The sequence below is a fragment of the Mauremys mutica genome, chromosome 22, assembly GCF_020497125.1.
Source record: "Mauremys mutica isolate MM-2020 ecotype Southern chromosome 22, ASM2049712v1, whole genome shotgun sequence".
NCBI lineage: Eukaryota > Metazoa > Chordata > Testudines > Geoemydidae > Mauremys > Mauremys mutica.
In genome coordinates this window covers 13,466,344-13,476,787 of record NC_059093.1, presented here as the reverse complement: position 1 = coordinate 13,476,787, position 10,444 = coordinate 13,466,344, and the positions used below count along the sequence as shown (strand labels likewise).

The window sequence follows — 10,444 nt, the reverse complement described above, 5'->3', positions numbered from 1 at the left end:
GGAGCCGGCGGCTCCTTAGCGCTGGGGCCGGCACAAACCGTTCGCTCCCGCGGGTGGGGGGGGAGTAGGGCGCTGTCATTCCCCCCCTCTCGCAGGAGAGGTACAGTCCGCTTCTCCCCCCCTCCCCGATCGGGATCCCCCACCCGCCCCGGACAGGGGGGTAAGGGGCTGCCCCCACCCGCGTTTCCCCCCTCCCGGATGGTACAGTCCGGACCCCGGCACCTCATTAACGGGAGGGGGTGCTGGAGCCATCTTACTCCCCCCCCAACACGCCGGGCATTTTGCCCCTGTATGGCCCGTTCATCTTCCCCTGCCCCCGTGGTTGGATCATTCCCCCTCCCCTCGGCTTCGGTCTTCTTCCTCTCCCAGCCCTTGCGGCGCAACCTCTCTGCCTCTTCCCCCCTCCCAGTCCCAGAGTGGTTGGGGCTGAGTGACCGTTGGGTGCCAGGCCAGCCGTGGGGGCTGTTGCACCTCCCGCTTTGTCGGGGGGACAGTACTGTGTGCGATGCAGAGACCCTTGTTCTGATTGGCTACAGGCCTCGCACCCCTATCTCCCTTTGCCCCTGGCTGGGGGGGTCGCGCCCCCTCCTCTGATTGGCTCGTGTTGGGGTCGTTTTGTGTGTATGTTGGGGAGACCGTTAGGCTCTAGGGCGGGGGAGCGGTTCTGCCCCCCACTCTGATTGGCTGGGGTGTGTCTTGTCCCCCTTCTCTGATTGGGGAAAGGAGTGGGGGAGACCGTTGGGCGGCTAGAGCCCGATTCTATTGGTGGGGCGGGTTTTCTGCCCAGTGCGCCCCCCCCGCCCCCCGTGATTGGTTGTCAGGGGCTGGCTTGGCTGGTGCCTTGTGCTGGGGACTCAGGCCCACTGGGTTCCTCCCCACCCCCAGCAGGCTGGGGGGTTGCCCAGGGTGCAGACTGAGGGAAGAAGCCGGGGAGTGGATGTTTCGGAGGTGCAATGGCCGGCGCCTCCCCATGTCAAAATGAGAATGAGTTGCAATGCACCAACCTTTGCAGGACCCACATTTGACTTCGGGGTGCAGGAAAGTTTCAGTATTTCTCCGTTTACGCAATAGCCATCCTAGAAATACTGTGGCAGGGCTACCTTACAGTGACTACCTATCCCAGCATTTTTGGGACTGTGCTGTTTTTTGTTGGGGGTGATCCTTCCTCCCTAGCTCATGGGACACTATGAGGCCTTAAATCACAGGCGGGGCGGCTGTTGAAATGTGCGTATATTGAGATGGTGACAATTTGGGATCTCAGTCACAGAGCCAGCTTTTGTCTTCCAAATCTTATGAGGGTTTAAAATGGCATGGTATTTTAATCTAGAGATTTAGCAAAAAGAGAGAAACACTACTAGAGGAAAGGAGAAAGCAATACGGAATTGGAGCAATTAGGAGAGAAAACTTTGGGATGAGTGTGGTGAGCAAGAGGAGGAATACAACAAAATGACAAATGTAGGCTGGGGTAAACCCGAACAGTATTGTAGTGTTGATATGTTTCTGTCACTTCCCTTTATGGAGATCTAAGAATGCTCTGTACCTGGATGTTCTGGACATGTCAGCTTGTGACACATGTACTTTGACAAAGGCCCTTATTTTGCTTTTATCTTTTTCAGTTTCTGAGGCCTCTGCATTTTTTTCCCATTACTTAGCTTTATTTTACTACTAAACATATTGCTTATATAACACTGTATGGATATGTTGCTGCTTTCCGAACAATTTAATAGCCAAGGGCCCTGACTCAAATTGCTTAGAATGTAAGGCTATGTCTACACTACAGCTTATGTCGGCAGAACTTAAATCACTGAGGGGTGTGAACCTCCTGAGCCACGTAAGTTATGTCACTGAGGGGTGTGAACCCCCTGAGTGATGTAAATTACACCTACTTAAGAGCCAGTGTGGATAGTGCTATGTCATCAGGAGAGCTCCTGCCAACATAGTTTCTGCTGCTTGCTGAGGTGATTTAATTATACCACCAGGAAAGCTCTTTTCTGTCAGCATAGTGTGTCTTCACCAGACGCACTGTTGCAGCACTGTACAGGTAGACATGCCCTAAGTCTGAGCAGTTTGATGTGCGGGAGATCAGTCTTAGTACCAGAAGGCAAAGCAGTGTCTTAGTGAGATGAGAGCAAGAAATCATTGTGAAACAAGGAAGTTTGAAGGAGACTGCACCATATTTAGTGGGCAGCATAAAGACTAGAAAGTCAAGAATGGGAGAAAGACAAAGGGAGTAGTTAGAGAAGTTGATGTGTAGCAGCTTAGCCGACAAGAGGAGGTGGAGGATGAAATGAGGACACAGATTTAGGTAGGAGTTTGATAAAGTTGTTGTAGTCCCATCAAAAAGACTAGGACTGTTTCTTTGAGAGACAGATCTGGGTGCAAATTACAGTCAGGAGTTTGTAAAAGGAATCACGTTTATCTGAGTAGAAGATTGCTGTTATAATTTGCAACCCATGTCAGTTGGTATGATTGCTTTTTGAAAAAAATCCAGCATCAGGATGTTACACTGTCCTGGGATTCATTCAGAACGCTTGATTCCCTGTTATAAATAGATTTTTAGCAGCTAAATCTAATAAACTGTGGGAAACGATTTAGGAACATAATAATGAGATTTTAGTTGATCAGATAATATGATGATGGATGTGATATAAGAACCTAGATAGATCCATTCCACACAATTTGAGTAAAGATTTGTTTGTGTTTGGCCAAATTATTCTCTCTATTATATGGTTAAATAAATTGCAACCATTACTCCTATCCTGGAAATAAACAGACTTTTGTGTCCTAGCTGTAAGTGTGATTTTCATCTCTAGTCCACCAGTGAAATATAAATCTTGTAGTCATACATTACCTGATTACAAACATCCAACCAGAATGCCCTAGAGCCGGAGTTCATTGAAATAAATATGTTTTTGATTAATGAAAATTCAGAAAAAAGACAGCAGTCATCACTCAGTAGTCAGTGAGGTTAAACATATTGCACTTTCCAGCCCTCTTGCTGCCATGAGAGCAAATTATTCCAAAGGCTCTCAGAAAATGTACTGACCTCCCATGTGTGCTGGGATAATTAAGTTAAGAGTAGGATACAGCTTGTTGCAGACACGTGTTGCTACTTTTGAGCATAATAAACCATTTTGATATTAAAAGCTGGATGACAATTCATAATTCAGCATAAAACAGGGCTTTGGAGCTGTGCTCCGGCTCTGCTTCAGCTCCAGGCGAAAACCTGCAGCTCCACTGCTCCAGAGCTGCTCCATACACCGCTCCAAAGCCCTGGTATAAAACCCACCTTGCATGATGATCTTGCTGTCCTTGTATCTGATTAGTGGTGAAAGAGAGTATTCAATGCTCAGCACCAATAGCATTCAGCTAATAACCATTGCTGTTTTTCCTGCAAACCTCTTCTGTAGCCTTGAGTAAATCAAAGCAACCCTTTTATGCACCAGTGTTGTAAAGGGATTCTCACTGAGATATTGCCATGGCTTTATGACTCTCTGAGCTGAGAGGTGGACCGTTACACTTGCATAGCTCCAGTTTTCTCCCATCTTTATCCTATCAGAGCAGGGGCAAAAAAGAATGTTTGGAAACCCCTTGATGTTGGTTTCTCTGTGGGATCTCCCTAGCTGGCCTCAGCGGGGGCACCGCTTTAGCTCCAAGGGTCCTCTTGCAGGATCTGTCATCTCCATTTGTCAGAGTCTTCTGCATATTCTCACTGTTGAGGAAAGGTGCCCTTTCCCCAACCGCAGGAATATAAAAGGGCAACACCCTTGAAATTCAGATACTCTTAAGTGTGTGTGTGTGTCTACTTCAGGAACCCCCATATCAAAAATCCCCATGGAAGAAGAACCAAACTATATTGAGCCCAGCTAATCCCAGGAGAAAAATGCTACCTCCAGCCACGGTTTCCAGCTAAGCAACTCTGATCTGAGACTGCCTACACTACAGTTTATGTTGGTATAACTCAGGGGTCGGCAACCTTTCAGACGCAGTGTGCCGAGTCTTCATTTATTCACTCTCATTTAAGGTTTTGTGTGCCAGTAATACATTTTAACTTTTTTAGAAGGTCTCTTTCTATAAGTCTATAATATATAATTAAACTATTGTTGTATGTAAAGTAAATAAGGTTTCTAAAATGTTTAAGAAGCTTCTTTTAAAAATTAAATTAAAATGCAGAGCCCCCTGGACTGGTGGCCAGGACCCGGGCAGTGTGAGTGCCACTGAAAATCAGCTCGCGTGCCGCCTTCGGCACACGTGCCATAGGTTGCCTACCCCTGGTATAACTTGTGTCGCTCAGGGGGGTAAATAAATCACCCTCCAACCACCATAAGTTACACCAACATAAGTGCTTCTGTGGACAACGCTGTCGGTGGGAGAGCTTCTCCCACTGACATAGATTCTGTCACTCGCTGGGGCTGGCGTCATTAAGTCAACAGGAGAGCTTAGAGTGGCTACGTTAGAGAGCTTACAGGGGTGCAGCTGCACCACTCTAAATTTTCTAGTGTAGCCATGCCCTGAGTCTCCTCATAAGGAGATGAAAGAAATCACTCTCCTTCTTTGCTTCCCTGAAAAAAAGGTGGAGAAAGAATTACTGTGGTGGCCAAAAGATACTGGTATGGTGGAAGCTGTTAATGGATGCCATCAAGCAGGTCTTCGATCTATAGAGTAGGGGTTCTCAACCTTTTTCTTGCTGAGGGTCCTCTCAATATGGTATAAAAATGCTAGGGCATGGCAGAGGGTGGGGGGAGGGGGGACCCTTGGGCATAGGCATAGTTTTACTTCGGGGGGTGGAGGGGGGGCAAGGGCTGGTGGGGTTCGAGCCAACTCCACAAAGCAAGGTCCAGGGAGAGAGCACCACATCCATTCCCTGACTCACTTCGGAGGCCACCCAGCCTGTCTGGGCTGTAGGGGGACACAACCAAAAATATAACTTCAAGGGGAGGGCTCAGTTCAAAAAGTTTTAAAACTGCTCAGGGTGCAGGGAGAGGGTAGCTAGGGGCTGTGTAAGGACAGGGGGGTAGCTCAGGGTGCAGGGAGGAGGGTACCTAGGGGCTGTGTGCAGGCAGGGTATAGCTCAGGGTGCAGGGAAGGGGGTAGCTAGAGGCTGTGTGCAGACGGGGTAGCTTGGTGCAGGGAAGGGGATAACTAGGGGCTGTGTGCAGGCAAGGGGTAGCTCGGGGGCAGCTAGGACTTGTGTACGGGCTGTGGGGGGCTCCCAGTGCAGCTCCCAGCTTCAGCCATCCACTGCTCCTGGCTTGGGGGTGGGGGGGTGCTGCTGGCTTCAGCCCCGTGCCGCTCCCAACTGATGGGGGGAGAGGCCACTGGCTTCAGCCCCACGCCGCTCCCAGCTGGGGCGGGGGGCCCGCCAGCTTCAGCGCTGGGGCTCAGTGGAACTAGGTTTCAGCAACGGGGCTCCACAGCCCCCATGAAAGGGCTCGTGGTCTCCTGATTGAGAACCGCTGCTATAGACAATCACAGACCTGGTTAAAGTCATGGGTGTGCTAAACACCCTTCTTTCTGGCTGGCTGGAAGGAGCAATTAAATGTTTGTTTATGAAGTGAGATAACTGAAAACTATAGAAGCTTCTGGCCAAGACAGTAGACTGGATCACAAGGCTTGAGAAAAAACTAATCCTGGGAGAGTAAGCTATGGCTACACTTGCACTTCAAAGCTTTGAAGCGCTAAGTGTAGTCAAAGCGCCAGCGCTGTCCGTACTCCACCTCCCTGTGGGGAATAACGGACAGCGCTGGGAGCCGCGCTCCCAGTGCTGGGGCTTTGACCACACTGGCGCTTTGCAGCGCTAGAGAGGGTGTGTTTTCACACCCTGCTGCAGCGCTGTAAATTTGTAAGTGTAGCCATGGCCAAAGAGGGTTTCCCTGGGACTGTTTGTAACTGCAGGGGCTAGAAGATTGTTTTGACAGGCTCTTTGTAAGAGGCAGAAAGCCAGCAGACAACCAGAGAAGCAGTCATGAGCGTGACCCCGAAAAGGATCAGAGAGTCAGCTCTTTGGGCATAGAACTGACTGGAGGAGCAGACTTGGAAATAGTGACCAAGGAAACTGCCTGCTGTTTTTTGTTTCTACTGTATTCAGGGATGGAAGACTTTGTGTATATTCTTTGTAAATAAATAGGATTGAACCAAAGAATGTACCTGAGTGCACAGATAGTGTTGCCTGTTTGGTCTGAATGGTTAGCCAATACTGGCATTGTTTCTCTCTCTAATGGAAACAATGCCGGTATTGGCTAACCATTCAGACCAAACAGGCAACACTATCTGTGCCCAAAAAAATGGGAAGTGAATGTCCCGTGCTCAAACACCATAGCAATTTTTGTAGTGTAAGAACCTAAATAGAAGAGAAAAGAAATGGAATCATATGACAGGAGGAAAGCTCTTTGGAGAGCCTCTCAAGAAATCAGTTATATAGACAGTGGACAAGGAGAAGATGTCTTTTCCCTCCAAGCAGATGGAAATATATACATAATTTCATAGGAATAAGCCCTACTTTCGGGGCTTCTCTGCCTCCATATTCATTGGACCAGAAAACAAGATGACCTCGGAACTGACTCAGAATCAACTTCTTTCAGAGCACTTTGCTGTAACAAGAGCTTAGCATGATTCACCACCTTGCCTGCCTAAAGATTTGTGTCCCGTGGGGAAGACTCCTCAGCTTTGCAAATCCTGGGGCTTCTGCTTTGAACAGGTAGTAAGGAATATGCAACAGAATCTCTTAGCACCCTCTCTCCCTTCAAACTCTTCATAATCAATTCTTCCCTCGTCACACTTTGTCCATTTTCCCCAAGAACTCCAGATTCAGGAAGTTAGTTCAGACTGGAGTAATAGAAGTTGTTCCAAGGAAAGAGAGGTACCAGGAAGTCAGCTCTTCCATCTTGGTTCTGAAACAATTTGGTGGAGTTAGGAATTCTGGATTTATATCTCTTGTCTCCAGAATTCCCAGTTCAATTTCACTGTTCCCCAATCAATAATCTGCTTAATTTACTGGACTGAGAAGCACAGGGTCAAAGCTGTTCATCCTGAATAGAATTGACCAGATCCACATCAGTGGATACCAGTCATTTCAGCTGGGGAGCCCATTCAAACTATGTTAATGCTGAGGCATTGTTCAACTCTTGCAACATTAGCTTCCCAGAACTAAGGTATGTCGTTAGCTCTCATAAGGTAAAATGATCAGCATGTCCTCATTATAGCTAATACTATGACCATGGCCTACACTAGCCAACTAGAGGATACTAAACCTCATTCTTTGTGTGAGAAAGTGATGTCCTTTCTCAGGTATTCAGAGATAAACATAGCCTCTCTGGAAGTCTTTGATACTGAAAGGGAACTCTTTGCCACTGTCTTCTGGCTCAGTCGGAAGTGAGAGGATTCATCATAATGGAGTTTTCAAACCTTTCTTCTCAAGAAGTTAGGAGACCCCAGTAATAACACCATGCAGGGAAAACCAGTGCTTTGGCTAGACCTGTAGTTGATGCATTTTCTGAGGCTGCCAGCAAGAGTGCAAGCTGCAGTTTTGGTGATATGGATACTTGTCCACCGGAACTTGGACTGAAAATCCCATTAACGCCAATCGCAAAACTCCCATTGACTTCAGTGGGACTGGATTTCATCTCCCATCCGTAACTCACTTCACAGTGATTGATAATATAGGAGCTGATGTAGCCTTCTGATTCAATGAGTGCACTGGGAGGGTGGGAGGTTTGGGGGGGGAGTAAGAGAGGGCCCAGGCCTGTGGGGTTGCTGCCCTCCCTGTGGAGATCGGGGGCTCTGCCCTGTGTGCAGCTTTGGGTCTGCTTCCAGTTCCATCTCTCCCTGAGCTCCAGACCCACTGCTGATGGGAGAGGTATCCCCAAATCTGTGCTCTTGCCCTGGCAGGTTGACTTGGGCCCAGCATGGGGTGACCAGACAGCAAGTGTGAAAAATCGGGACAGGGTGTGTGTGTGTGGGAGGGTGTGTAATAGGAGCCTTTATAAGAAAAAGACCCCAAAATTGGGACTGTCCCTATAAAATCGGGACATCTGGTCACCCTAGCCCAGCATGATGATGCTGGTGGTGGTGATAGTGGGATCTGGGACAAGCAAGTGGCTCCCTGCGCTACCTATAGCAGGCGCCAAACCTGATTGGTGCTGAAACTGCATACGCTAGGTTGCAACTCCACTCACTCAAATTTGGCCTGGTCATCCCTCCGTCAGACTACGACAAACCAACCCTTCGTTGGCGGGGTGGCCAGGCTGAATTTGAGTGAATGGCACAAGGAGTCACAGTGCCACTCTCTCAAATTTGGCCCGGCAGCGCCTCCATCGTGATGGGGGGACAGTTAGGCCAAACTTGAAATGGGGGTCCTGTGCAAAGGCACTGAGTGCACATTGGTTGATGTGGGCCTGATCACTGCACCCATTGACCTCGACTGGTTTAAATCTTGTGGTCTAGAAATGAAGAACACTGTTCTCTCCTGCCAGCATCTGAAGCCTTCCAAGTGTTTAGAAGGGTCTGTGTGTGTGTGTGTGTGTTTGTTTTTTAATTATTAATTTGTTTAAAGACATTTTCTGTTACGGAAAATATTTACCAAATAGAAACATATCAATTTTCATATAAATGACAGACATTGCTGCTGGAATTCACTCTGAGGTGAGATCACACTGGTATTATGAATACAAAAGTAGAGGGTATTTATTATTCTGTATATGTTATAAAGGTGTCACTGTCCCTGTGCAAATGACTTTCTTAGCTGAACAGTTATTTTCTGCAAGTAAAAGGTTAGACCCCTGTTATTCAGAGAATATATTAAGGAGACAAATGAAGACTTTTACGTTTGTAAAATTTAGTAACCCGTATACTAAACTGCTCCTGTCCCTGACACTGCAGTAACAGAAATACTAAGTGACAGATTATTTGTCATTCTCTAATTCAAAATCCATCATATCAATAAATGGTTGAGCCGCCTTATTTTCTAGCAAACATTTCTCAGATTAAGGGCATGCTGAGATTAGTACCTGAATCAATGTAACTGCAGCTGCTTGTGTATCAGGAGCTCCTTAAAACTGTCTGTTTAGTGCAGTGTCTGTATAGGAGATACTGCCTGTTTTCCTCTTCCTGTAACTTCACCTCAGTCACCATTAAAACAGACTGTGTATTTTCTACACCGTGGACATTGAGGGATCTTTGTTATTGCATCGAAAAAGGAACACTTTTTGGTTTCATTGTGATCCGGGACTTTCTGTTCAACCACTAAAAGTTCCCTTCATACTAATTTTTTTAGTCTTTCATATGTGCTATCCTAAAATCCTTCCTTCTCTGCCTTTTACAATGTAAAGTAATATCAAATAAACAATGTGAGCCAGCAAATCTCAACCTTTTCCCACTTGGGACCCAGAAACTAGCCATGGCATCTTGCTGTGACCAACCTAAATCCTACAGTTTTGGTGGACCTGTCTTTGGATTCATGGCAAGAAATTATGGCTGGTGTATGGGTCCTGATGCAGGTGGGGCTATTGCTGGGTAGCATGCAGGGGGACAAATGCTTTATGATGAGGGTATTCATTGATGGTGTTGGGTGGTGGTAGGGGTTGGGATGAGATTGAGGGTGATTGGTGCTGTTACGGAGGATAGTGTTTGGTTGGGGAACTGGCTAAGAAGGATGGGTGGGGGTAGCTTGTGCTGGGGTTAGCAGGGGGTTGATGCTGGGTGCAGAGTTGTGGATGAGGTGCGTCTGTCTATGCCCAGTGCTTAGCTGTGGGCAATGCCACTTCCGATTCCCCCACAGTTGAATGCTGTGAAGGTGAGAGCTGCACACAATTTGGTTAGGGAGGGGGCAGAAAGGGAGACGGTAGGGGCAGCCACAGAAGGGGAGGGGAGGAGGAAGAGGGAGCGAATTGCTCCTTCCCTTCCTTGTCCTTGCTCCTGCTGAGTCCTATTACCCCCGGTTTCTTTTATCCGTGTAACTGGTGGTATAGGTCAAGCCCCTTCACTTGAGAATTCCTGAATTAAGCTCATTATTTTGTATGTTTCCAGTTTTCCAAATCACTGTTGAGGTGCACACCTGCATTTTGCCTTGCCTCAACCTTCCCTCCAATTTTGGGGAATCTCGATGGAATATTATATTATTTTGTATATAATTGTTTCAAAGAATTTCCAGAATTAATAATAGAGTTGCAGTTATGGACAATATATGACAAGGTGAAGAAGGAAGAGAAAAATAATTTAAATACTGTGCCTGTAGTCCGGGCGATTTCGCCCGCCATTCCACTCAATGAGCGTTTGACTATACGTTTGATTTTCGCCTTACGCGCTGACTTCAGAACCTAACCCCTGCGTAAGATGTGACTCCCCTGTAGAGGCAGAGACATGCAGAGAGACTTGAGCCAACATTGAGGAGATTTTGGAAAAGTCAAAGAGGAGGCAAGTGCTGGAAGAGAAGAGGGACAGAGTCTGT

At 47.4% G+C, this 10,444-nt stretch overlaps 1 protein-coding gene across 6 annotated transcripts in view; it reads left to right on the top strand.

Annotated features, from left to right (window-relative positions):
• Positions 1-10,444, top strand: part of PRDM10 (PR/SET domain 10) — a 73,312-nt gene that overhangs the window by 175 nt on the left and 62,693 nt on the right. The gene's annotated exons all lie outside the window — the stretch shown is intronic.